Source organism: Protopterus annectens, chromosome 3.part0, assembly GCF_019279795.1.
Source record: "Protopterus annectens isolate FY-2018-M chromosome 3.part0, PAN1.0, whole genome shotgun sequence".
Taxonomy (NCBI): domain Eukaryota; kingdom Metazoa; phylum Chordata; order Ceratodontiformes; family Protopteridae; genus Protopterus; species Protopterus annectens.
This window is the reverse complement of record NC_056731.1, coordinates 1999830082-1999857581: the sequence shown is the minus strand read 5'-3', so window position 1 is coordinate 1999857581 and position 27500 is coordinate 1999830082.

Genomic DNA, 27500 nt, shown 5'->3' with positions numbered 1-27500 from the left:
AAACACAAGTGATCTCTGGATGGCCTGGCCATTTTTATGTGGTAGTACGTATCCTTGAGATCTATTGAGCAGATCCAATCGCCTGTTTCAAGAAATGGGATTATCGACTGAAGCATGACCATATGGAACCTTTCCTTTTTGACAAAGGAGTTGAGATTGCTGAGGTTCTAAGATGGGCCTCCAGTCCCCCATTTTCTTTGGAACTAAAAAGAACCTGGAGTAAGTTCCGGATCCTATTTGGTCTACTGGGACTGGCTGGATGACACTCTTTTTCAAGCAGCCTCTGAATTTCTACAGCTGCGAGACTCCGTAGACTGGGTGGAACGTCTGGGATTCTTGTCCGAATGGAAGGGAATTCTGAAAAGGGAATGATGTAGCCTCTAGTGATTATGCTTTTTACCCAGGAATCTGATGTAATTCCTATCCAGGCGTCTGAGTATAACACTAAGCGACCCCCGACTGCCTCCACAGTAGGACGGTCGGCCTCCTCTCAGAAGCGCTGATAGGGTTTGCCAGGGAACCGGTCCCTGTCACCCTGGTTCTGCGGACCCTCTCTGCCACCTGGGCGGCGTCTACCATTATACCCCCTTCCTCTACCCCTGGAGGGGGTTTCACTACATGTGTTCTGGAAAGCTCCTTGGGACTTTCGGAACCACATTTTTCCACCTCTCTGCCCTTTGGGGTATGGTCGAGTGGGGGTGGAAAAACTGACTCCTACGGCAGATAGAGTCTTTCCTTCCTGCTCACACCTAGTGAGTGTCTCCTTGACTTTGTGCCCAAACAAGGAAGAGCCATCAAATGGGGTATTCACAAAGGAAGACTTGAAGGCTTCCGCAAAGGAGCATAAGCGCATCCAGGATTGTTTCTGCAGAGCTATCGCTGAACCCCGCTGCCCGGCTCGATCCCTCGGCTGCATAAGAAATGAGTCGCATGGACAACTTTACAATGGAATTAAGGGTGTTATGCTGTGCCGTCACTTTTTGGGACACAGCATCACCTGTATTGCCCTGTAGAGTATCTCCAAGCTCTTTTAGGAGATCTCGTTGAAGACGGGTAAAATGGGTTAAATAGTTAAGCAAATGTTGCAGAACTAAAGATGCGTTTCCCATATCTGTCCATCGTCCTGGAATCTCTATTAGGAGGATGGACAGAGGAAGAGGTGTCTGACATCTCTTTCTTGGTGGCCGCCACCACCGCCATGGTATCACCGGGAACCCCTTTTGTGAGAAATGACTTATCCTGAGAGCAGGTGATAAATTTGTTGGGCCTCCGTGGGACCGGTTCCACAGAATCAGGAGACTCCCACGCCTTTCGAGCAATCAAGTCCATTAATTCATCGAAAGGCGGAGTAACCCAGGAAGTGGAGGGCTGAGACCCAAAAGCCTTCAGGAGCACCCACTCATCCTCAGTAGGAGTAAGGGACTGCCAGTCACCCCTCTGCCTTAGTATTTCAAGGATGTCTGCAAAAGAGACATCCTTAGAGGAGGACCGTGGGGACCCTTCTGATTCCTCCAAGTTGGTGTCTGATGTTAAGGATTCCTGGGGGGAATCTAAATGCCTCCTCTTACACAGTCTTTTCCTGGGAACTTCATCAGTCTGGTGAAGTCTCGGTCAAGCAGGGGTCACCCAATGGGGTTACCTGAGGCTCTGGGTCTCAGCGCTTAGTGGGAATCTGTGGTGTAGAGATAGAGTGCAGCCCTTTAGGGGAGGAAGAGTAAGGAACCGAAGAAGTGAGGGTCTTAGCAGACATGACCTTCCTCATGGCATCGAAGGCACCGGTTTCCTAACCCGAGGAGTCTGCCGGTTCCGAAGAAGATGGCAGCCTCCCAGGGGCCGAGACCACAGCCTCCGAACCAGAGGATGGAACCGAGCTCATCTGCGCCGAAGCCCCGAGAGGAAGAGTTGGAACCGAAGTGTCGGTTTGACTCCCCCCATCAGAACCGGCGAGAGAGTGTCGGCTCCAAGACTCTTCGATCAGAACCAAAGAAGTAAAGGTCGAAGGAGCCGAGAGCACTGGAACAGGCCTCGGCTCCGAGGGATCCACCACTATCGGATCCTCTCTTTCCAGCTCCAAAGGCTCGACTGGCCTCGGAGGAGGAGAAGAACTCGTGGAAGGAGGGGTCATAGGCTTCGAAGCCAACTAGATCGAAGCAGCAAGCAATTTGGCCAGGGCCGGGTTCACCAAAAGTCTCTGTGCCACTCAGTCCACATCGATGTCAGAAAGGGCACTGGAAGAACAGGTCGAAGAAGCCACTGACTTAAGGATCAGAGATTTCAAAACCTCTGACACTGGTTCCAACACAATGACTTGGCTCCGAGGTCAAATCTTGGTGCATGGCTCTGAAGGCTGTGGAGCCAGCAAAAGAGTCTTGCCAGAGGAACTCGGAGCCGAAGACTTGTGCTCCGAAGACAGAGACGACTTCGACCCCTTTGAGGACTTGGAGGTCTGGTCACTCTTACCCAATAAATCCTGGAAGTCCGATTTCAACAGTCCTCTGTCTACCAATTTCCTTCTCCTCTCTAATAACACCCTGCCACTGAAGGAATGGCAGATAGTCCTCCTGTAAATATAGTGGACCCAACCAATAAACACAAGAAGTATGATTATCCGCGATGGACATCTTTTGTCTGCAGTCACACTTTTTGAAACCAGATTTTTGCTTTTCTGACATTGTGAAAAAATTGTTCCAATTACACCACAAAACTCACTTAGAAGTTCAGATCCTTGAACTGCAATAACTATAGAAAGAAAAACAAATGATCAATACAGACTATAAGGGGATAGGGTATTAAATCTGACAGAGCCCTGTCAAAAAGAGTAAATCAAAAAAGGCTAAAGGCCTAGGAGCAAACCACTCCGAACTAAAAACAAAATACTAGCTTAGATTACCTACTCTAATACCACCAAAAAGGAAGGGAAAAGTGAAGCCTCACTAAATATCAGATCCCTGATGGATATTAAAGTCTAAGTATACAAATATATAATAAAAAAGAATACTGGCCTGAACTTCTTCAGAAGATTATGTGATCCGTTGCAGCGGCAAACTAGATCTGGGGTTTGGCAGCAGAGCATCATGGGATAGGGACCGTGTCTCGAGCTTCTGAGAGATCTAGAGCTTGGAAAGCAGCTGACTCATAGCCGATAGATTGGCTCCGAACCCACATGTAAGAACAAACGGCGAGACTGAACAACTTCACATGTACAGTTGTGTACACTTACCATAAATGTAGATGCTCGAGTGTATTCACTGTTGCAGTCATTACATTTGGGTAATCTGCTGGCAGGTTGCCCTCAGTCAGCCTGAATAACAAAGTCTTGGGTCCTGCATCGGTTTCTGTCTCTTCTTCCATGATGTCAGGGGTATAAAACATGCAGCTGACGCCATTTTAATCAGTTTTTCTTGCCCCAGATGTCAGGTGCCCCCCAAATGGGTAGCAAAAAAAAAAAAAAAAAATATATATATATATATATATATATATATATATATATATATAGATATAGATATATATATATATATATACACACATATAATTTAGAACACAAAAAATATTCCTCCAACTAAAAGCAAATACACCAAAAAGGCTTTTGAGCATAGTAAAAGAAAGAAGAGGCATAATAAGAGAGAAAAGGGGGGCTGGCGGGTGGGTAACCTGGACTGCAACACTGAATACACTCAAACATCTACATTTATGGTAAGTGTACACAGCTGTACTATGTTCTTCATGTTTCACTGTTGCAGTCATTACATTTGGGTAGAATCCCAAAGCTATGGTTGGGAGGAAGGAATTATACAGCATTAGGAGCAGCTATAAGGCCCTGCTGGACAGCAGTGGCAAAGTCTGCTCTGGATTTAGAGAAGAGAGATAAATGGTAATGTTTGGTGAACGTATGAACTGAGCTCCAAGTAGCAGCTTCTAGAATGTCTCTGGCAGGAACTCCTCTGAGAAAAGCTGCAGAAGTAGATGCAGCCCTGGTGGAATGGGATCTGATCCCCTTGGGGACAGGTATACCATGCTGCATGTATTTTATTTTAATTTTTTTTTTTATTTTATATTTGTTGAATTTGTTTGTTTGGCTAGTCTAGCTGGATACATATCCATTTTCAGTAGAGGCTGGGGGAGGAAAGCTCCAAATATGAGAAGATTACTACAAACAATAGTTAAAAAAACAAGCTTAAGATGCATTATAAGCAAAAAATGTTTGTAAAGAGAGTACAAGTTATTAGTGGGATCAATGTAACAGAGTCTTGGTATAGGTTAAAGCAACAACAAGCCATGAATTATCTCGTACAATCATCACAAGTTTATACAATATCTGAAAAACAATTTAACAATCACTTAGTCAAAGAGGGAGAAAGAGAGTAGGCTGGAATAAATAGTGTTAAAGAGTTAGCTTATAATAATTTAAAAACTGTTGGGCAGTATCCCAGGAGGCTGGGGAAAAGGGGAAGAGAAAGGAGGATAAGTAATGTTTAGACAGGCTTTGAGCAGGGACAAAGCCAATGTGTTTTGAGATTAACTTTGAGGTGTTTCTTAAAGAGTGGAGTAGATGAGAGTGAGTTAAGTGTTTTAGGAAGATTCTGCCCACGACATTGGTAAAGAGTGAGCCACCAGCTTTGTTGTTGGATTTATTGTTGGCAATAAGTAACTTACTAGCTGAGCGTAGTGTTGTAAGATTTTTGTATAGGGAGATCAGGTTAGAGAGGATAGGAGTATTAGTAGGGTGGTACAGAATTTTTTGTGTTATCACAAGTTGATTGTATTGTAGTTGGTTTTGTAGTTCTAACCATCCAAGTTGTTTAAGATTGAGACAATGGTGGGTTCTATAGGGGGAGCCAGTGGTAAATCTGACTATATTATTATAGCTAGTTTCAAGCTTGGTAAGATTGTGCTTAGATAGATTAGCATAGATGGCAGAAGCATAGAATAGGGTAGAAAAAAGATGAGCCTGGGCAATGGTGGTTCTAGCAATTTGTGTAAGGAAGGGTTTGATTCTGTACAGAGAGCCTAGTTTTTTATTGATAGTTTGAATAGTATCATTGATATGGTCATCAAAGTTGAGGTTATGATCAATGGTTATGCCAAGAAGTCGTGCAGTAGGATCAGGGGAAATACAAGTTCCATTATAGGAGGTGATAGTGAAGTGGATCTGTGGAGATTTTTAGGTTGGAGTGAAGAGTAATAGTTTGTTTTTTGGGGGGGTTGAGGAGGAGGCATTGATCAGTAAACCACTTTTCAACAGAGTTAAATACAGTTTGAGTAAGGGTTTGGAGAGAGGATGAGGACTTAGCAGTGCAGATAAAGGCAGAGTCATCAGCGTATTGTATACAAGAGGCTTGTGGAACAACAGTGTAGAGATTGTTAATAAAAATAGAAAAAAGAAGAGGGCCTAGGATAGAGCCTTGAGGGACTCCAGTGTTCACAGGGAGGGGAGCAGAAAGATTATTGTCCCAGAGCACTGCTTGATGTCTGTTTTCTAGATAGGATTTAAACCAAAGAATAGCTTGTGGGGCAAGAGATTGGGCTTCTAGGGTGCTAATAAGTAAGCTATGGTTGACCATATCAAAAGCTTTTGATAGGTCTATAAATAGAGCAGATGAGAGAGAGTTATTATTTTGATTCCTGTTAATACAGTCAGTAAAGCTTAGTAGGGCAGTAGTGGTGCTATGAAAGGGCCTGAAGCCATGCTGACAATTAGCAAGTAAGTTGTTATGGAGCAGGTGATGAAGTAGTTGATGGTGGATACATTTTTCCATTATTTTGGCTAATGGAGAGAGTAGAGCAATTGGTCGGTAGTTAGAAATGTCAGTGGATTTGCCTCCTTTATGCAAAGGAATTATATGGGATACTTTCCATATGGAAGGGATGGTACCTTCTGTGATTGTTCTGTTTATAAGGATGGATATTGGATCAGCTAAGGCTTTGGCAGCTAGTTGAAGGTATTCTGCTGGCAGGTTATCAGTAGAGGGAGTACAAGGTTTGAGTTTCTGAAGGAGTTTGCAGATGAAGGAAGTTGGAACAGGTTGTAAATGTAAAAAGGGAATTGAACTGTTTGTATTTTGAGAAGGAGAGGGTGTGGTGGGTGTTAGCGTTTTTGTTGCAGAAATGAATACAATGGCTTATCCATTTTGAAATAGTCTGCTTTGAAATAGCCTTTCCCTCTGCCCCTGCAGCAAATGCCACCAGTAATTGCTCAGATTTTCTTAGAGATGTTGTCCTGTTTAAGTAGAATCTTAGTTGTCTGTGTACATCCAATGAATGCAGAATCTGCTCCCCCTTGTTCTGTGGATTTGGGAAAAAAGTTGGCAGATGAATGGTCGGATTAAGAGCCACACTGGATACCACCTTAGGCATAAAGGATGGATTGGTCCTGAGGGCCACCCTGTCCGAATAATGAAAGGCTCCACTGCCACGAGGGCCTGTAGTTCTGAAATCCTTCTAGCCGAAGTGACTGCTAAAAGAAAAGCTGTCTTCCAAGAGAGAAATTTTATGTCTGCAGTAGCAGCTGGTTCAAAAGAAGGTAGGGTGAGTTTTTCCAGCACAAAGTTGAGGTCCCATGCAGGAGCTGGTGCTCTCCTGGGAGGTCTCAAATTTTTGGCCCCTCTGAGGTACTGCTTTAGCAGGGGATGAGAAAAAAGAGGAGGCGGCTCTGTGTTGTAATGAGCCGAAATGGCAGAGGCATGGATTTTTATAGAAGAAAAAGATATGATCTCAGTTAAATATTGCAGAATCTGAGGAATATTGGGCATTGCTGGTGTTTATTCCTTGTGCTTGGTTCCAAGCACAGAATCTTTTCCATTTATCAGCATAAGATTTTCTAGTACTAGGCCTTCTTGCCTCCAAAATGACATCCATCACAGGTTTACTGAGAGATGTGACTGGTGAAATTAGTTGATTAGCCATGCTGCAAAATTCAGAGTTTGGAGCTGAGTGTGCAGAATTTGATAGTTCTTCTGAGACAGTAGATAAGGTGTCTGAGGCAGGTACCACGGAGAAAGGTGCGAGATACTGCATAGGAGCGGGTACCAGTGTTGGCGAGGCCAGTCTGGAGCAATCAGAATCATTTTCGGTTTTTCCTGTCTGACTTTTAGTAAAACCTTGGAGGGCAGAGGCAGAGGGAGAAAGACATAGACTGATAGGTTTTTCCAGCTGAAGGATCGAGTATCCACCTTCCAAGCTTTTTTGTGATGGATTCTTGTGCAGAATGTCCAACTGATAGATCTTTTTGCCTCTCCCCAAAACTATGTCCAGGCTCCCCCATTTTTGAGTCAACATGCTGAAGATTCGTGGATCCAGTTTCCATTCATGTGGATCCATAAGTTTTCTGCTTAGTTCGTCTGCCAGAGTATTTTGCTTTCCTGGCAGGAATTGAACTTGTAGAAGTATTTGGTAAGTCAAGGCTGCATTCCACAAGGCCATGGGTAGTCTGCAAAGGGGGTAGGAGTGGGTGCCCCCCTGCTTGTTTATGTATCACATAGCTGTGGTGTTGTCCGCCTTTATCAGTAGTTGTCCTGGATGAAGAAAGTCCTTGAAGGCTGTCAGAGCATTCTGTACAGCTAGCATTTCTTTCTGGTTGATATGAAGGTGCATTTGATTTGGGGTCCATTTGCCCTGAATGCATCTCCCTGCCAGATGGGCCCCCCAAGCATAATCTGATGCATCTGTAGTCAGGGTTTGGATGGCAGGGGGTGGAATGAATGACAGTCCCTTGTTTTGGTGACAGGCGTCTGCCCACCATAGGAACTCCTGTTGCAGGCAAGGAATGATAGGAATTATTGTTTCCAGGCTGTGACAATGTTGACTCCATAAGTTTTTTTAGGTACCATTGAAGTTTCCTCATATGCAGTCTTGCATATGGAATTAGTAGGATGCAGGAAGCCATGAACCCCAAGGCCTGCAGAATTTGTCTTGCAGATAGCTGGGTTTTTGTGGCCACTTGTTTGAAATATGTTATCGACTGAAATTGTTTGTCTGGGGTGAGGTAAGCCATCTTGGCAGTTGTATTCAAGCTTGCACTCAGGAATGTAATTACTTGAGAGGGTACCAGTTGTTATTTCTTTTCGTTTATGGTGTACCCTAGGCATGTTAGAAGCCTTTTTACAAACACCAGATGCTGTAGAAGAGTGTCCAGATAAGGATAAATTTGAATATTTCTTTGTCTGCAAAATGCAATTACTGGTGCCAGGCACTGCAGTGCAGAGAAAGTACAGTTTTGTACCTACCATAAATGTAGATGTCCGATAGACATGCAACTGCAGTCATAACATGTGGGTTGTCCTGCCTCAGGCAGCCCTCGGTCGGCCGGATTCCAAAGTCTGGGTCTGGCGTCGGCTGATGTCGCATTTCTCTCCGACGTCAGAGCGGCTGGAGTACATAAGCATCAGCCGACGCCATTTTCTTCAGTGTTTCTTGCCCCAGATGCCAGGTGCCCTCCAAGGAAGGCTGTAATCAAATTGGAAGACAAAAACAGGATTCCAAACAAATAAATGAGCAATAAAACAAATACACCATAACAGATATCCCCAGCTAAGAGAAACAGGGATAGGAGTGGACCCTAGGCATAGAGGGGTATGGAGGGTGGGAAAATCCAACTGCAGCTGCATGTCTATCGGACATCTACATTTATGGTAGGTACAAAACTGTACTATGTCCTTCAAGAATGCAACTGCAGTCATAACATGTGGGTAGAATACCATAGCTTAGCTGGGGGAGGAGGAATGCTCTAGGATAGAGATGGTGTGGCAATCAAACCCTGCAGGACTGCCGAAGCAAAGCCTGCTCTGGATCTGGAGTATAGAGGGAGATTGTAGTGTTTGGAGAATGTATGCACGGAGCTCCATGTAGCAGCTTCTAGAATGTCCTTAGTAGGCACCCCTCTTAAGAATGCTGTAGAGGTGACTGTAGCTCTGGTGGAATGTGGTCTGACATTGGCTGGAACAGTCTTTCCATGAAAGGAATAACAGAATCTGATGCAATGTCCAATCCATTTTGAAATAGTCTGTTTTGAAATTGCTTTTCCTTGTACTGCAGGGGCGTAAGCTACAAAAAGTTGTTCAGACTTCCTACTGGCCTTGGTTCTGTCCAGGTAGTAACAAAGTTGTCTGTGAATGTCCAAGGTATGCAACAGTCTTTCCCCCTTGTTCTCAGGATTGGGGAAGAAAGCAGGCAGATGAATGGCTTGATTTAAGGAAACCCTAGATACCACCTTTGGCATAAAGGTAGGGTTAGTCCTTAATGAAACCCTGTCTCTGTGAAAAATAATAAAGGGTGGTATTGCCATTAGGGCCTGTAGCTCCGAAACCCTTCTTGCTGATGTAATTGCCAACAGGAAAGCCATCTTCCATGAGAGAAATTGCAAGTCAACTGAAGCTGCTGGCTCAAATGGAGGTAGAGTCAGTTTTTCTAGGACAAAATTGAGGTCCCAGGCTGGAACTGGGGCCTTTCTTGGTGGCTTAATGTTCTTGATTCCCCTGAGGAATTGCCTTAGTAAAGGGTGTGAAAAAACAGGAGGATCAGTGTTGTATCTAGCTGAAATAGCAGATGCATGTATCTTTATGGAAGAATATGAGAGTCCGTTCTTTAACATATCTGCCAAATATTCCAAGATGAGTGGGATGTTCAACAATGATGCATCATGACCCTTGCTGGTATTCCAATTGCTGAATCTTTTCCACTTTGCTAAATAAACCTTTCTGGTGGATGGTCTTCGAGCCTCTGCTAGTATACGCTGTACTTCCTTGGAGAGAGATAGGCTGAAGTTATTTATGGGATCTCCCAGGCTATTAGCTGCAGTGTCTGTAGATTTGGGTGCACTGTTTCGAAGTTGTGTTGAGTCAGAAGTAGAGGTCATTGGGGAATGGCCCACCTCCTAGTGTGACATATGCTCCGTAGTAATGGGTACCAGTGTTGTCTTGGCCAGTCCGGAGCTATTATGATTCCCTTGGGTCTCTCTGCTTTGATCTTTAGTAATACTGAGGTCATCAGTGGCAGAGGTGGAAATGCATAGATTGTTAGGGAGTTCCAGTTGAATGAGAGGGCATCTATTTTCCAAGCTTTTGGATGGTATGTCCTTGTGCAGAATTTTGGTAGGAGATGGTTGAGATGAGAGGCAAACAGGTCCACTTCTGGCTTGCCCCATGTCGAAGTGAGTTGTCTGAAGGCCTTCGGATGTAACCGCCACTCGTGTGGATCTGTGAAATTCCTGCTTAGGCTGTCCGCCAACACATTGTCTTTTCCTGGAACAAACTCGGATTGTAACTGGATGTTTAGGCTCAGTGATTTCTCCCAAAGATGCATTGTCAGTCTGCAAAGGGGGTAAGAGTGGGTGCCCCCTTGCTTGTTTATGTACCACATCACAGTGGTGTTGTCTGTCCGTATCAGTAAATGGCCTTGCTGGAGTTGGTGTTGAAAAGCCTCGATGGCATGCATTACTGCCAGCATTTCCTTTTGGTTTATATGCAGATGTGTTTCCTTTGGAGACCATTGTTCTTGTATACACCTGCCTTCCATGTGCGCCCCCCATCCAAGGTCTGAGGCGTCTGTGGTCATGGTCTGTGTTATCTGTGGCTTTTTGAATGACATACCTGTGTTTGCCTGGCTCACCGAGGCCCACCATAGGAATTCCTTTTGTAGGCATGGAATGAGCGGAATGATTGTCTCCAAGTTGTTGCTGTGTTGAGACCAAATACTTTTTAGGTACCATTGAAGCTTTCTCATGTGCAGTCTTGCTAATGGAACCAGGAGAATGCAGGATGCCATGTAACCCAGGGCCTGTAGGAATCTCCTTGCAGTCATCTGGGTGAGTTTTGCTAAACCTTTGAAGTAATGAGTTAACTTCTCTTGCTTGTCTTCTGTCAGGTAAGCCATCTGAGAGGCTGTGTCTAGTTTGGCTCCTAAGAAGATTATTTGCTGGGATGGCTGCAGTCTTGACTTTTGGAAGTTGACTGTGTATCCCAGAGCTTGAAGTAATCATATGACATAATCCAGGTTTTTTGTCAACATCAATTTGTCGTCCGCTTGTATCAGGCAGTCGTCCAGGTACGGGTAAATTTGTATCTCCCGGAGCCTGCAATGAGCAATTACTGAAGCCAGGCATTTTGTGAATACTCTGGGCGCAGTAGATAAGCCAAATGGCAATGCTGAGAATTGATAATGCTCTGGCCCTGCAAGAAATCTGAGGTATCTTCTGCAGCTGTGTCTGATAGGGACATGCAGGTATGCCTCCTTGAGGTCCAGAGTAATCAGCCAAGACCCCTTGCCCAGCATGGGAAGAAGTTGCTGTAGAGTCAGCATTTTGAACTTTGGTACTATGAGAAAGGTGTTTAATGCGGACAAGTCCAGTATTGGTCTCCATTGAGATTCTTTTCTTGGAACAAGGAACAGTCTTGAGTAAAACCCCTGGTCTTGTTCTTGTTGTGGAACTCTTTCTATTGCTTTCATCCGAGTCAGCAGAGTGATTTGCTTGATAGCCTCTGCCCTCTGGTTTTGTGGTAGGTTTGGCATGCCTTGTTTTTTTGGTAAGGTATGAAAATGAAACCTGTACCCTCGATCTATAATGTCCAAAATCCATTTGTCCTTTGTCAGTCTGTGCCAATTTTCTGCAAACAGAGATAATTTCCCACCCAAGGGAGCTTCTATTTGTTCCCTGGTAGGCGGTAGTAGAGGAAAGTCATTGAGATTGTGGTTGTGGGGCAGGTGAAACCCCTGCGTCACTTCTTTGGTTTCCTGGCTGCCATTGCCGTCCCCTGTAAGGGCCTCTGTATTGGCCTCTTCCTCGGCCACGTCTGTTCTTACCCCTTTGAAACTTTTCTGTATTAGGAAAGGACCAGTTTTTAGAAGGCCAATTCCTACTGAATCTGGGGGGTTGAACCTGGAGGAAATCTTTCACCGTCTGAACTGATTTTGCTTTTTCTTCTATGGTCTTTAACACATCCTTAGCATTGGCACCAAAAAGCTTGTTCTTTTCCAAAGGTGCATCCAGAAGTTTTGCTTTTACATGATCTGGTAGAGGTTGATCTTTTAACCAAGCATGTCTACGAATGACTGCCCCTGTCATAGCTGCCCTACATGAAGCTTCCAGTGCATCATATCCACACTGCAGGAAGTGATTGCTTACTTGCTGAGTGTTATGTACAGCTTCCTGCAAAGTCTTCCTGTCTAAAGGATCAGGAGTGGCTAAAGTTTTTTTGTAAATCTTCTAAAAGGTAATCCTGATATTGAAACATATGAAAAAAAGCAATTTAAAGCTCTCATAGATAAGGTAGTGGATGTGTAAACCTTTTTGCCCCATCTCTCTAATGATCTAGCTTCCCTGTTGGAGGGCAATGGATTTTTAGAGGTGGAGGCTGAAACTCCTTTAGGCCCCTGTGAAATAGTTTCCAAATCAGCAGAATGGGCTCTGAATAAATGGGAATGAGTTTCTGGGACCCTGTAATACCTGTCTGGCTTGGCTGGAGCAGGAGGAAGAGAATCAGGGGTAGCACTAGAGTTAGAATATAAATCATCAAGAACATCAAGTACAGGAGGAATAGCTAAGGGCCTGTGCTGGGGCTTCTTAAGGAAAGTCCTCAGGCGTTTCCTAGAATCAGAATATTCCTGACCTTGTCACTTGAAATGTTCCCTCATGGTGTGCAGAACTTCCCCAAAAGAAATATCCTCAGGAGGGGAGGACGAGGGGATGGAATCTTCTGCATCCGAGTCCTCATAGGTCTGGAAGAGCTCTTCCTGGCTATCAGAGTGGACAGAGCCCTCAGAATCTTCATCTGAAGGAATAAGTTCAGAGGGTTCAACCCGGGGCCTTTTATCAGAAGGAGGCTGGGATCCTCTCTCAGGATGGGCCTGTGAACCTCTAATCATGGAAATTAAATCAGCAGCCATGGACATAATTTGTGTCTCTGGAGTAGGCTGAGGTAAGGATTTAGAAGTAATATGCTTTGTTTTGCTGGCTGCCTTAGCCCTAGTGTAGGCCTTAATAGACATGACCATAGGAGGCCTGGCAGCTCCACGTGCAGGAGTGACCTTGTCTACAGCAATGGTCTCAGGCATTTCCTCGGTTTCGGTATCCAGAGAAAAATCGATAACTGGCGTCGAGTGATGTCCGGAATCGGAGTCGTTGGTAATGCGGTGTCTTCGGTTCGGAGCGGTGGAGAGACCGTCTCAGAGGGAACCGGAGCACTCGTGCTAGGTTTTGGCGTGGAGTCGGTGGTAGACGCGGGCCGAGGATGTCGGTCTCGGTCTTTTCCCTTTTTGGGAGTTTGCGATGTCGAAGATCCGACGGCATGGTGTAAGCAAATTTATCGGCGAAAAAGTCTTCAGCGAACTCCGCCCGGCGCCTGAGAGTGCGCTTGTTGAAGCGAGCACAGGCTACACAGGCCGAGACGTCGTGGTCTGGGCCCAGGCAAGGAAGACAGTAAGAGTGGAAATCCTTATGAGGTATTTGTTTACCACAAGAAAGACAATTGTTAACTTTATCAGTTATTTCTGACATCAGCTGAGGCAAGAAAAGGTCCCTAACGGGGTACTTAGCTTTTTTGATGACTTCGGTATCGAAAAATACAGGAGCTGACCGACCGGCACTTGCGAACTGCTTCTGCTTCGGGTACCGCGCGGCAAGAAAGACTGAAGAAAATGGCGTTGGTTGATGCTTATGTACTCCAGCCGCTCTGACATCGGAGAGAAATGCGACATCAGCCGACGCCGGACCCAGACTTTGGAATCCGGCCGACCGAGGGCTGCCTGAGGCAGGACAACCCACATGTTATGACTGCAGTTGCATTCTTGAAGGACATCTGGTAATGCAAAGAGCCTGCTTTGAAGCGGAGGTATCTTCTGCAAGATTCCCTGACTGGAATATGCAGGTAAGCCTCTTAAGTCTAGAGTTACCAACCAGTAACTGTTGTAGAGTCAGCATCTTGAATTTTGGAATGTCCAGGAAAGTATTTGGAATGGATAAGTCCAGAATTGGACGTCATGATTTGTCTTTTCTGGGTACCAGGAAAAGTCTTGAATAAAAACCTTGTCCTTTTTCCTTTCCTGGTATTGGTTGAATAGCCCCCATATCCATGAGGGACATTACTCATTTCTGGGCCTCTGCACACGGATTTGGAGGCAGATCTGGCCATCTGTTTGGAATTGGCAACGTGTGGAAATGTAATCAGTATCCCTGGGATACTATATTTAAAACCCACTTGTCCTGGGTAATTAGATGCCAATTTTGTGCATGAAGTGCTAGTTTTTCCCCCAAAGGGGCTGCTAGAAGATAAGTGATTGGAAATGGCAGAGGAAAGTCATTGAGATTGTTTACCATAGGGGGCTGCCTTTCTACTTCCAGATTTGGAGGTGGCGGCACCCCATTGTTTCATTCTGTAAGTTCCTTGTGACTGAAACCTGGAGCCTTTGGAGTGTCTGGGTTTGACCTGAGTGGCTCTGTTGGATACTGGAAAGGACAAATTCTTAGTAGGCCAGCGCCTACTGAACCTGGCTGGCTGCACTTGTAGGAAACATTTTACAGTTTGCATAGATTTAGCTTTGTCTTCCATCTTTTTCAAAACTTCTTCTGCCTTATTACCAAATACACTGTCCTATTGTAAAGGGGCATCCAACAATTTTGCTTTAACATGATCAGGCAGATTTTGCTCCTTGAGCCAAGCATGCCTTCTTATCACAGATCCAGTTATGGCGGCCCTGCAAGAGGCCTCCAAGGAAGCAAAACCACATTGCAAAGTACGCTTACCAACTTGTTCAGCTGAATGCAATAAATCCTGTAACTATTTTCCACACAGTCAGAAATCAACATAATTTTCTGTTTCACTAAGCCCATGACATGCTGTTGATATTTAAGCATATGAAATTGACAGTTTAAAGCCCTGATTACCAGGGTTGCAGACGTGTAAACCTTCTTATCCCATCTATCCAGCGCCCTGGAGTCTCTATCAGAAGGGGTAGGATTTTTAGCAGTAGAAGCCTTAACACCCTTGGGACCTTGAGAAATTGTTTCGGTGGGAGTCAGGAACTCTGTAATATCTGTCTGGCTTACTAAGAGCCGGAGGCAGAGAATCAGGAGCCATGCTGGATTCTGAGAAAACATAATCAACAATGTCTAATACAGGAGGTACTGCCAAAGGCCTATGCTGAGGAAGGAGGAGGAAATCCCTAAGCCTCTTTTTGGATTCTGAGAAATCCTGACTCTCCCAATGAAAATGTTGCCTTAAGGTATGCTAAGTTTCTCCAAAACAAAAATCCTCAGGAGGAGAAGCAGAAGGGATGGATTCTTCTGCATCAGAGGCCTCATAAGGTGGAAGAGAAAATTCCTGATGAGAAGAGGAATCAGAAGAAATGGAAACCTGATCTGAATATTCATAATCAGTGCCTTGCCTAGGCCTCTTAGCAGGAGAGGGTTGGGAACCCCTGATCAAGGTAATTAAATCCTCAGCCATTTTGATCATTTATTTTCTAGGCATAGGGGGCCTAAACACGTGGCCCATGCGTCGGCCTTTTAGACACAGAAGTTGGTTTTGGCCTTGTTTTTGAAGATGACGTCTGTTTAATGTACAAATCTTTAGGCCTGAAAACACCCTCAGAAGCCAGTGCCTGCTCAGCGGCTCCGGACCCATTTATGGGAGAGACATCCGCGGGTTCAATACTTGAAGTGTCTCGCAGCATACTGGACTCCGAATGGGTCTCAGTAGAGGCCTGCAAATCAAAAGTAGTGGGCATCAGGGGCTGCGAAAGCACCTCACTGAGTACCAGCGAACCGGCGACTGGCTTAGGAGAAGCTTCGTCATCGGTTTTGGACCTCGACATTCTGTCTCTGTCTTTTTCTTTGCATTTTTTGTGAATTCTGGTAGTCCGATTGCTAACCAACGACATTTCTGGATAGATAAAACTTGAGCCAAAATATTTAGAAGCAAAAATATACAGACGCTTAATAGTGCGTTGGTTAAATTTAGCACAAAACCGACAGCAAGTCACGTTGTGGTCAGGGCTTAGGCAAGGAATACAGTACAAATGACAATCCTTAAGAGGTATTTGCTTCCCACAAGTAATACAATTATTAACTTTTACTGACATCGGTTAGGAGCAAGAAAAAGTTTCCCCAATGGGGTACGTAGCTTTAGTTTGAAGACTTCGGTTCTGAAACTCGAAAACGAAAATTTCAGGAGTTGGCCAACCAGCACTTGCGAACTGCTTCTGCTTTGGGCACCGCGCGGCAAGAAAGACTGGTTAAAATGGCATCGGCTGCATGTTTTATACCCCTGACGACCTGACGTCATGAAGAAGAGACAGCAACCGATGCAGGACCCAAGACTTTGTTAATCAGGCCGACTGAGGGAAACCTGCCAGCAGATTACCCAAATGTAATGACTGCAACAGTGAAACATGAAGAATATCCAGATATTCATCCTTGGTTTGGCACCTACGTCTCTAATGGACACAAGTAACAGTAGATGGTTCATCTCCCAGGTCCATGCTTACACTTAGTCAGGGTATCAGATCTCGTCAGAGATTTGGGATGCATGGCTAGGTTTAAAAAGGCCCTTGTGGTCGTTAGCCTAGTAAACACCTATGAGTGAGTCCTAATGGAAGTAGACAGACATTTGCCATGAAAAGAACAACAAAAGGACATGGCCTCAGATATCCAGAAGGAGATGTCTTGTTTAGAAACAGCCAATCCCAAAGTCCTTGAATGAAAAGAAACAAAAAACTGGTCAGACTTAGGAATGGCCTTAGTTTTTTCCAAATAATACCCAAACACTGCAGATCCAAAGGAGGTTGAATGACTGAGGAGAGTGGAAAATGGAACAGAGATGTACTGCCTGATTCAAAGACAATGCATTAACTACCTTGGGCATAAAAGGATTAGTATGAAGGGATACCCTGTCCTTGTGAAAAAAACAAACAAAAAGGAGGGGTGACTATAGTGGTCTGAAGCTCAGAAACCCTCCAGCAGAAGTAAGAACAAGTAATAAGACAGTCTTCAAGGTGCAATGTTGTAGAGAAGCTGAACCTGCAGGCTCAGAAGGAGCCTGGGTCCATTTTTCAAAAACAAACTTAAGGTCCCAAGGAGGAGGAATGGCCTTCCTTGGAGGCCTAAGATGCAGGATGCCTTTAAGAAACTGTTTGACCTCAAAATAAGAAGCCAAAGGAGGATTCAAGGGCAGACAGGTAAAAATAGCCAATAAATGGGCCTTTACAGAAGAACATGCCAAGTCAAACTGGAGCAACTCACACAGATAGGAGAAAATCAAAGGGACCTCCCACTGAAAAAGGGTCCTAGTTATGAATATGACACTAGACAGAAAATCTCTTTCATTTGGATATACAAGGCACTCTGGTTGCAGATTTTCTTGCCTCCTGTAAAACCCTGAGCACATCCTCAGATAGAGGTGCCTAAAAGGATGTCACATGAAGAGTGGACAAGAGACCCCTTGTCGTGTGTGAGGAGGTCCAATCAGTGAGGTGACCTGTGGCAATTACCTCTGGCCAGATGTATTAAGAGGGGGAACGAGTGCTGCCTTGGTCAAAAGGAAGTCACTAGCAAGATTTCTGGGGAGTATAGCTGAATCTTCTCTGCAGGATTCTTGGAAGAAGGGGAGGGAAGGCAAAGAGAAACATCCTCGTTCAAGGAAAAGTAAAGGCATCTGTCTTCCATGCTATTTGGCATGGCACTCTGGAACAGAAAAGAGAGAGTTGCCTGTTCAGAGGGGAGGTAAAAAGATCTGAGTTATACCCTATCAATAGACTATGTCTAGAAACATCTTTATGTAGCATCCACTCATGAGCCTGTGTTTTGGACCTGCCCAAAGCTTCTGGCACTAGATTGTGCTCTGAATGAATGCACAACTGCCTGAACAGTTAACTGATGAAAGAGAGTCAGATCCCAGGCCTGAAGAGCCAGGCTGCAGAAAAGGTAAGATTTTGTGCCTCACTGCTTGTTGACATACAACATCACTGTGGTGTTGTAAGTGTAAGCCCTCGGAGGGCCTAATGGCAGCATGGGGTAAAAAGCTTGAAGGGCCAGAATTAGGGTTCTCATCTCTTTGGTGTTGATATGGTCTAACTTTTGGGGGGGGGGGGGCAAAGACCTTGAACTTTCAGGTGATCACAGGAAGCCCCCCATCCCATGCCTGAAGCATTTGTGAAAAGTTCTTGAGAAGGAACCGGAGGCTGGAAAGGCAGGCCTAGGCTGAGGGAAAGTTGCTGAATCCACCACTAGAATTCCCACTTCAGACAAGGAAGAAGGGTGGCAATGCTGAAGCCAAACTTGACTTGAGGTACCACTGAAGCTTCTACATGTGCAGTCTGGCGAGAGGGACCATTGGAAAAGAAGAGGACATTAATCTCAGGGCTCAAAGAAACTCTCTGGCTGGAACAGCAGGCAGAGGAAGAAGAGACTGAAAGAAAGCTGTCAAGGACAGAACTTTTGGAGGTGGGAGAGAAGACAACATTGGCGCTGTCTGAATTCTGCCACCCAAACACACATTAACATGACAGGGAGTCAGAACAGACTTCTTGAAGTTGATAGTGAACCCAGACTTTGAAGGAGAGACATGGTGAATTCCAGATCCTGTAGCAGGCAACTAACAGAAGGTGCGTGAAGCAACAGGTCATTTAGATAAGAAAAAATCTGAATATCTTGAAGCTTGCAAAAGGCAATTACAGGAGTTAGGCATTTTGTGAATACCCTTGGGGTAGAAGAGAAGATAAAGGGCAAAGTACAGAACTGAAAATGAGAGGAAGAAACCGACAAAAGTAAAAACTTCCTGAAAAGAGGGTAAGTAGCAATATGAAGTCAAGCATCCTTCAAATCCAAGAACACCAGAAAAGCCTGGGGTATTAAAAAAGGAAACAGGGTTTGAAGAGTAAGCATCCAAAAGGAAGGAACCTTGAGAAAGGTGTTGAGCAAGGAAAGGTCTCAAAGATGTCTCCAAATGCCGTCCTTTAGAGGAACCAGGAACATCCTAGAGTAAAATCCCTTTCCTACTTGGTAAGGAGGGATAGGTTAAATAATTCCCTTGTCCACCAGGAACCCAAGGACCCTCTGAGAAAGGAGGAAGTTGTTCCAGAGGAGGTTGGGGAATTGCTTTAAAAGAAGGGAGTGACTTCCATACCATAAAGTAACCCTGGTGAATGATAGATAAAACCCAAGAATCCGAGGTGATGAGATGCCAGTTTAGAAGTCAGAGGGAGAGCCGAAGAGACAAGGGAACCTGGCCAAGTGGTGGTGGGGAAACGAGATACAACAGAGGCGCAGGCTTGAATGGGCCACAAAAACCTGAGAAGACTTAGCAGGAGCTCACTTACCACTCTTCCTGCCTTTACTGGCCTGATGAGGCTGCTTGCGAATAAAAGCAGGCCTAGTAGGATAATTCCTCTGGAATTTGGGGATAGGAGAGAGAAAAATATGTAAAGTCCAGCAAAGCCTTACTTTTCTCTTGAACAAACTTGCACATAGCAGCAGCAGCAGTCCCTAAGAGATTTTTATTATCCAAAGGACATCTAGCAACTTAGCTTTAACGTCTTCAGGTAATGGCTGCAGAAAAAGCTAAGGACTCAACTCCAACTACCCACCCACAAATATTAATCGTTTCAACTTCACCCAGCTCACGGACTCCCCCACCAGACCTAACAAAGTCAATGACAATGGATTCATCTTACACTGGATTCTGGTTACAAACCTCAACAATATTTCCTCAAAAGGAACACTCCCAAACACCCTCAGCGGCCATCTTCCAGTCTTTACTAACGATGCTTCCCCCTCCAGCCAAGGCCAACATCTTTATAAACAAACAAGGAATTTGACCTAATTCAACTCTGTAACATTCAACTACATCCTAAAAACAACTGACTGGAATTTACTAAAAACCCTCCCTTTCTTGACAAAGCTATCGATCACTTCAGCACCACCTTCATGAATATACTGAACAGCCTCACAGCCTTCTGACTACAGAGAATCAAAAACAACCATGCCCCTTGGCTTTCCAAGCCTACTCATCTTCTCATGCATGCCAGAGACAAAACATGGAAGTCATGGCAAGCACATCGAAACACCCCAGACCTACTAAAATTCAAACTACGCAAACAAGTAAAAAAGTTAGTCTACGAAGTAACACTACTTAAAACTTCAGTCTAACCACAAGCAGAACCCAAAGAAAATCTGGAACTCCATTACCTCACTACTTAACCCAGGTAAAAAAAACAAAACAAATATCATGCCCTTATCCTGACCAATCTCCTGAAGAAATAGCCTCCCTTTTTAATACCTTCTTTATCAACTCCATAGTACACACTACTATAAAATGTTCCCACCCAAATTCCACCACACCACACACCCACCTCTAGTACCCTCATTCACTTCCCATCCCCTTCTCACATCCAACAACCACAAAAGCCCAATACCCACCCATTTTCTACCTTTTCTCTAAAACCTATCCCATTCACGACCATAAACAAAACTTTTACTAAACCACCTTGCTCCAGTGCCCCTGATGGGATACCTTCTAAATACCTAAAAATAGCTGCTGAAAGTATCGCTTACCCCATAATGAGATCCATCCTTGAGTCTCACGTTCCCAAAATCTGGAAAAAGACCTTCATTCTCCCTCTGCACAAAGACAGCAATAACACTGACATTACTAACTTCAGAGCCATTGCTATTCTTTCGTCAATCTCTAAAATACTAGAAAAATGTATCAATATTCAACTGCTCCTCCATCTCTCGACAACCAAACACTTTCACCCTCACAGCACAGATTCAGACCTAGTCATATTATTACAACTGTCCTTCTCTCCTTTATGGACAGAATCAACAGAGCCCGCGATACTGGCAAAATCATTTTCACCCTCTTCCTTGACCTTTTCAAAACATTCCACACAGTTTCTCACCCTTTAATTATTACCCAACTATCTAAGATTGGACTTTCCCCCTCCACTCTAAACTGGTTCTCTATTTACCTAAAAGAAAGACAACAGACTGCCAAGATGGCATAACTCCTTCTCTTCTTTTAACACCCCCACCGGAGTTCCCCATGGCTCCATACTAGGATCACTGCTATTCAGAATTTTCATAAAACAATTTCCATTCATCTCTAACTCAAGGATCTTTCATTCAATACACAGATGACTCTACTATTGTCTCCTCTGCAAACTCTATCTCTGATTTACTCCAACTAACCCAAAAGGTCTTCTCCTTCACCAAATCCTGGATGCACAACAACCACCTAGCCCTGAACCCAAAGAAAACCAAAATCATGCTATTCACCCCTAAAAAATCAATCCACTTATGTAAGTAGGGTCTATATTAGAACATCAAACTAACAAGTTTGAACGTTGTAATATCAAACCCTAAAGTCCGAAACCAAACAATAACGAAAACAAAACACAGAACAACGATTTTTTTCCCAGAGAAAAAAAATCGCTGTTCCGTGACAAAACAAAATTAAACCTTAAACTTAAAGTGGGGACCTTTGCCTCACACCCCCAATGTGGGGGCTGTGCCCCCTACTTAAATGTACCAACTCCGAGATCGCACCACAGTGGAGGAAATAGTAAAGCCCCGAAAACGGCACACCGATTTTTTTCCCTGGAAAAAAAATCAATGTGCCGTGGCTTCGCTATTTTTAAATTTCAGACTTTAGGGTTCGATATTACAACGTTTGAACTTATTTTCGTTCGACGTTGTGATATAGACCCTATAAGTCTGACTTCACCATCTATTCTCATAGTAAGTCTATGATCAAAGTCGTCACTCACACAAAACTCCTTGGAGTCACTATTGACAAACACATGAAATTTGACCTGCATAAACAACACACTTGCAAAACACACCTTAAACTTGAAATCCTTTGTAGACAAAAGCACTTTCTAAGCCCAACTCCAAAAATAACCCTTGCCACAAAGTACAGTTTTGTACCTACCATAAATGTAGATGTTCGAGTGCTAATACAGCTGCAGTCATAACAGATGGGTTTTCCTGCCGTCAGGCGGGTCCTCGGTCGGCCGAATTCCAAAGTCTAGGTCCGGCGTTGGTTGTCATCGCTTCTTCCCTGACGTCAGTGTGACAGGGGTATAAAAGAACCAGCCAACGCCATTTTCTTCAGTTTTTCTTGCCCCAGATGTCAGGTGCCCCAGAAGGAAGGCAATACATAAATTTATGTAATAATGCAATGCAGTATAATCAAAAAACAGTAGTTGCAAGCAAATACACCATAAAAGAATACCCCAGTCAGGTTGTATGAGGAGGTGTTAGCCATTAGGCCTGTTCCAGAGGGGAAGGAGGGAGGGAAACCTGGACTGCAGCTGTATTACACTCGAACATCTACATTTATGGTAGGTACAAAACTGTACTATGTTCATTGTGCATACAGCTACAGCCAGAGCAGATGGGTAGAATACCAAAGCTAAAAAAGGGGTGGTAGGCACTAGCTGGAACTAGGAGGAGCCAGGATGCCCTGCAAAACTGCAGTGGCAAAACCTGCTCTAGATTTGGAGTATAAAGGCAGGTGATAATGCTTGGAGAAAGTATGAACAGAACTCCAAGTGGCAGCTTCCAAAATATCTTTGGTAGGAACCCCCCTGAGGAAAGCTGCAGAGGTAGCTGTGGCCCTTGTGGAGTGAGACCTGATGCCTGCAGGCACAGGTTTACCATGAAGAGAGTAACAAAAGCGTATGCAGTGGGCTATCCATTTTGAGATTGTCTGTTTGGAAATAGGCTTCCCTTGAGTCCCTGTAGCATAGGACACAAAAAGTTGCTCTGATTTTCTGAAAGGCTTTGTTCTGTCCAAATAATAACGTAATTGTCTGTGAATGTCCAAGGAATGTAGTAGTCTCTCCCCTTTGTTTTGAGGATTGGGGTAAAAGGTAGGCAAGTGGATAGCCTGATTCAAGGCTACCCTGGATACTACCTTTGGCATAAAGGAAGGATTGGTTCGTAAGGAAACTCTGTCCTGATGGAAAATGATGAAAGGCTGCACAGCCATGAGGGCTTGTAGTTCCGAAACCCTGCGAGCTGAGGTGATAGCCAGCAGGAAGGCGGTTTTCCAGGAAAAATATTGCAGTTCTGTTGAGGCAGCTGGCTCAAAAGGAGGCAAAGTCAGTTTTTCTAGAATGAAATTGAGATCCCAAGCAGGTACTGGTTGTTTCCTTGGGGGTTTTATATTCTTAGCCCCTCTGAGGAATTGCCTTAAGAGGGGGTGAGAGAATAAAGGAGGATCAGTGTTGTATTCTGCAGAAATGGCTGAGGCATGGATTTTGATGGAAGAGAATGAAAGTCCACTGCTTAGCATCTCAGCTAGGTACTGTAATATTTGAGGTAAATTCAGTATTCCAGGGTTCTGGCCCTTTTTCTCATTCCAAGCACAAAACTGTTTCCATTTGGCGGAGTAGGCTTTTCTAGTAGAAGGTCTTCTGGCCTCCAAAATGACATCCTGTACCTCCTTGGAGAGTAGGGTCTGTTGTGATTTTAAGGAATCTTCCATGCAGCTAGACTGAGTGTTTTCAGCTGACTGTGAAGAGTTTTGAAGTTGTGCTGAGTCAGAAGAAGAGGCATTATTAGAGGAAGGATCCATGGTGGGGAATGCGTTAGGCTCCTCAGGAGTGGGTACCAGTGTTGTCTTGGCCAGTCTGGAGCAATGAGAATCATCTTTGGTCGGTCTGCTCTGGTTTTTAATAGAACTTTGGGCAGCAGAGGAAGAGGTGGAAAGGCATAAACTGTCATTGTTGTCCAACTGAAAGAGAGTGCGTCCACTTTCCAGGCCTGTGGATGAAAGGTCCTTGAGCAGAATTTTGCCAATTGGTGATTTCTGTGGGAGGCAAAGAGATCTATGTCTGGCCTTCCCCATGCTTGAATTATCTTTGAAAAAACTTGAGGATGCAACTTCCATTCGTGTGGATCCGTCATATTTCTGCTTAGGTTGTCTGCCAGCGTGTTCTCCTTGCCTGGCAGGAACTGTGCTTGAAGCTCGATTTGCAATTCTAGAGCCATGTTCCAAAGAGACATGGCTAGTCTGCATAGGGGGTATGAGTGGGTTCCTCGTTCCTCCCTGTTTGTTTATGTACCACATTACTGTGGTGTTGTCTGTCCTTATCAATAGCTGGCCTGGATGCAGCAGGTCTTTGAAAGCTATAATAGCATTTATTACTGCTAGCATTTCCTTTTGATTGATGTGTAGGTGCTTTTCCTTTTGGGACCATCTGTCATATGCACCCCCCAGGCGTAATCCGAGGCGTCTGTTGTGATGGTTTGACGTGCTTGAGGCTTGCAGAATGGGAGACCTGTGTTTGTTTGGCATGCTTCAGCCCACCACAGAAATTCCTTTTGAAGACATGGAATTAGTGGTATTATTGTTTCCAAGCTGTGGCTGTGCTGAGACCATAGGTTTTTCAGGTACCATTGAAGTTTTCTCATATGCAGCTTTGCACATGGGATTAGTAGGATGCAAGATGCCATGAATCCCAGAGCCTGCAGGATTTTCCTTGCAGTCAGCCTGGTGAAAGTTGCTAGTTTTTTGAAGTATTGAGTTAGTTGCCCTTGTTTCTCTGGCATGAGGTAGGCCATCTGGGTGTTTGTATCCAAGTTGGCACCCAGGAAAATTATTGTTTGAGAGGGTATTGGCCTTGATTTTTTTTTGTTGACTGTGTATCCCAGGGAATTCAACAACCTTATTACAAAAGCCAGATGTTTCAGAAGTATGCGCTTGCTGTCCGCTTGGATCAGGCAGTCGTCCAAATATGGGTATATTTGTATCCCTTGCAGTCTGCAGTAGGCAATTACTGATGCCAGGCATTTCGTAAACACTCTGGGCACAGTAGATAAGCCAAAGGGCAATGCAGAGAATTGATAATGTGTTGAACCTGCAAGAAATCTGAGGTATCTTCTGCAATCTTGTCTGATTGGGACATGCAGGTATGCCTCCTTGAGGTCCAATGTTACCAGCCAAGACTCCTTGCCCAGCATGGGAAGAAGCTGCTGTAATGTGAGCATCTTGAATTTTGGCACGAGTAAAAATGTGTTTAGGATGGATAGGTCCAAAATAGGTCTCCAATCTTTGCCCTTCCTTGGTACCAGGAATAGTCTGGAATACAAACCTTGACCCTGTTCTTGTGCAGGTACCTCTTGAATAGCGTTCATGTCCATGAGATCTGAAATTTGTTTTTGTGCCTCTGCCCTTTGATTGTGTGGCAGGTTTGGCATGCCTCTCATTTTTGGAAGGGTGTGAAAGTGGAATCTGTAGCCTCTGTCTATAATGTCCAGGATCCATTTGTCTTTTGTGACAATATGGCAATTCTTTGAAAATAATGCCAGTTTTCCGCCTAAAGGTGCTGCCATTTGAGCCTTGCTTGGCATGCAAAGGGGAAAGTCATTGGCTCTGCTTTCTGAATGGCTGTGAACTATCCTCACTACCTCTTTGGGTAGGTGCTTGCCATTGTCTGCCTCTAAACGATCCTTGAGATTGCCCACTACCCCTTGGGCGCCTGTATCTACCTCTTTGGGGTCTGTCCATGGCTGGAAAGGACCAATTTTTTGAAGGCCAATTTCTACTGAATCGTGGAGGTTGTACCTGTAGGAAATATTTCACTGTTTGCATTGATTTTGCCTTTTCCGCAATTTTCTTTAATACCTCCTCAGCTTTAACACCAAACAATACATCTTTTTGCAGAGGTGCATCCAGTAATTTAGCTTTGACATGATCTGGTAAGGTTTGCTCTTTGAGCCAAGCATGCCTACGTATGACTGATCCTGTAACAGCAGCTCTACATGAGGCCTCTAGAGCATCAAAACCACATTGTAAGGTATGTTTACCTACTTGTTCTGCACTATGTATCAAATCCTGCAACTCCTTCAAATCTGGTTGTTCAGGTTGTGACATTTTGCTTCTCAACTGTGATAACAGGAACTATTGGTACTTTAACATATGGAACTGGCAGTTTAACACCCTCATGGATAAGGTGGCCGAGGTGTATACCTTTTCCCCCCACCTTTCTAAAGCTCTGGAATCCCTCTCTGACGGTAAAGGATTCTTAGCAGTGGATGCTTTAATTCCCTTGGGGCCCTGTGAGATAGTTTCTGGGTCAGCCGCATGGCTTTTGTATAGGAATTGGTGTGAGTCAGGAACCCGGTAATACCCGTCAGGCTTGACCGGGGCTGGAGGTAAAGAGTCTGGGTTAAGGCAGGACTCCGAATACACATCATCAAGGACATCTAAGACAGGGGGTATTGCCAGAGGCCTATGCTGAGGGAGCAAGAGAAAATCCCTAAGCCTTTTCTTGAAGTCTGAGTACTCTTGACCTTCCCAGTGGAAGTGTTCCCTCAAGGTATGCAGGGTCTCCCCAAAAGAGTAATCCTCAGGGGGGGGAGACAGAGGGAATGGACTCCTCTGCATCAGAATCTTCAAAAGGGGAGTATGAATGTTCCTGGTCATCAGAATGTTCTGAAATAATGGAAGCCTGGTCCGAGGAGAGGGATTCTTCCTCCACTCTGGTCCTTTTTTCCGGGGGGGGGGGGTTGAGAACCCCTGATTAGAGAAATTAAGTCCTCAGCCATTTTGAGCATCTGCTTTTTAGGCATGGGGCCTTGAGAAGGGCCCTGTGGGGTTTGTTTTTTAGAATGCATGGCTGTCTTAGACTTAGTGAAAGCCTTGATGGAAAAAGAAGAGGAAGGCCTGAAGACACCTTGAGAGGAGGCAGTCCTGTCTAAACTCTGAGTTTCACCGCCAAGAGTGGCTTCGGTATCTGTAGTCAGGGTGTGGGCCGAAGAGCCTGCGACCCCGGGTACAGAAGACACCACCAATGAAGTGTCGTCGGTAGTCAGGGGCTGCGTAGGCGCCTCGCTGAGAACCGGACCACCTGTAGTCAGCTTTGGTGAGGTGTCGGTAGAGGCCGCGGACCTCTTGTGTCGGTCCTTATCTTTGCGTCTTTTAGTCAAAACTGGAGTCGGAGTATCCAACGACATTATGTAGTTAAATTTTTTGCCAAAAAAGTGCTGGGCGAACTCCGCCCGATGCTTAATGGTGCGTTTGTTGAATGTAGCACAAAAACGACAGGCCGAGACGTCGTGGTCTGGCCTAAGCAAGGAATGCAGAGGGAATGAAAATCCTTATGCGGTATTTGCTTCCCACATGAAATACAATTATTAACTTTGTCTGACATCGGTCTGAGGCAAGAAAAGTTTCCCCAACGGGGTACTTAGCTTTCAAGAAGACTTCGGTTGCAGATATTCGTAATCTCAGGAGCTGGCCGACCGGCACTTGCAAACTGCTTCTGCTTCGGGCACCGCGCGGCAAGAAAGACTGAAGAAAATGGCGTTGGCTGGTTCTTTTATACCCCTGTCGCACTGACGTCAGGGAAGAAGCGACGACAACCGACGCCGGACCTAGACTTTGGAATTCGGCCGACCGAGGACCCGCCTGACGGCAGGAAAACCCATCTGTTATGGCTGCAGCTGTATGCACGATGAACATCCTACCTATTACCCTCTCTCATCTATGGTGCCCCTCTACTTACCA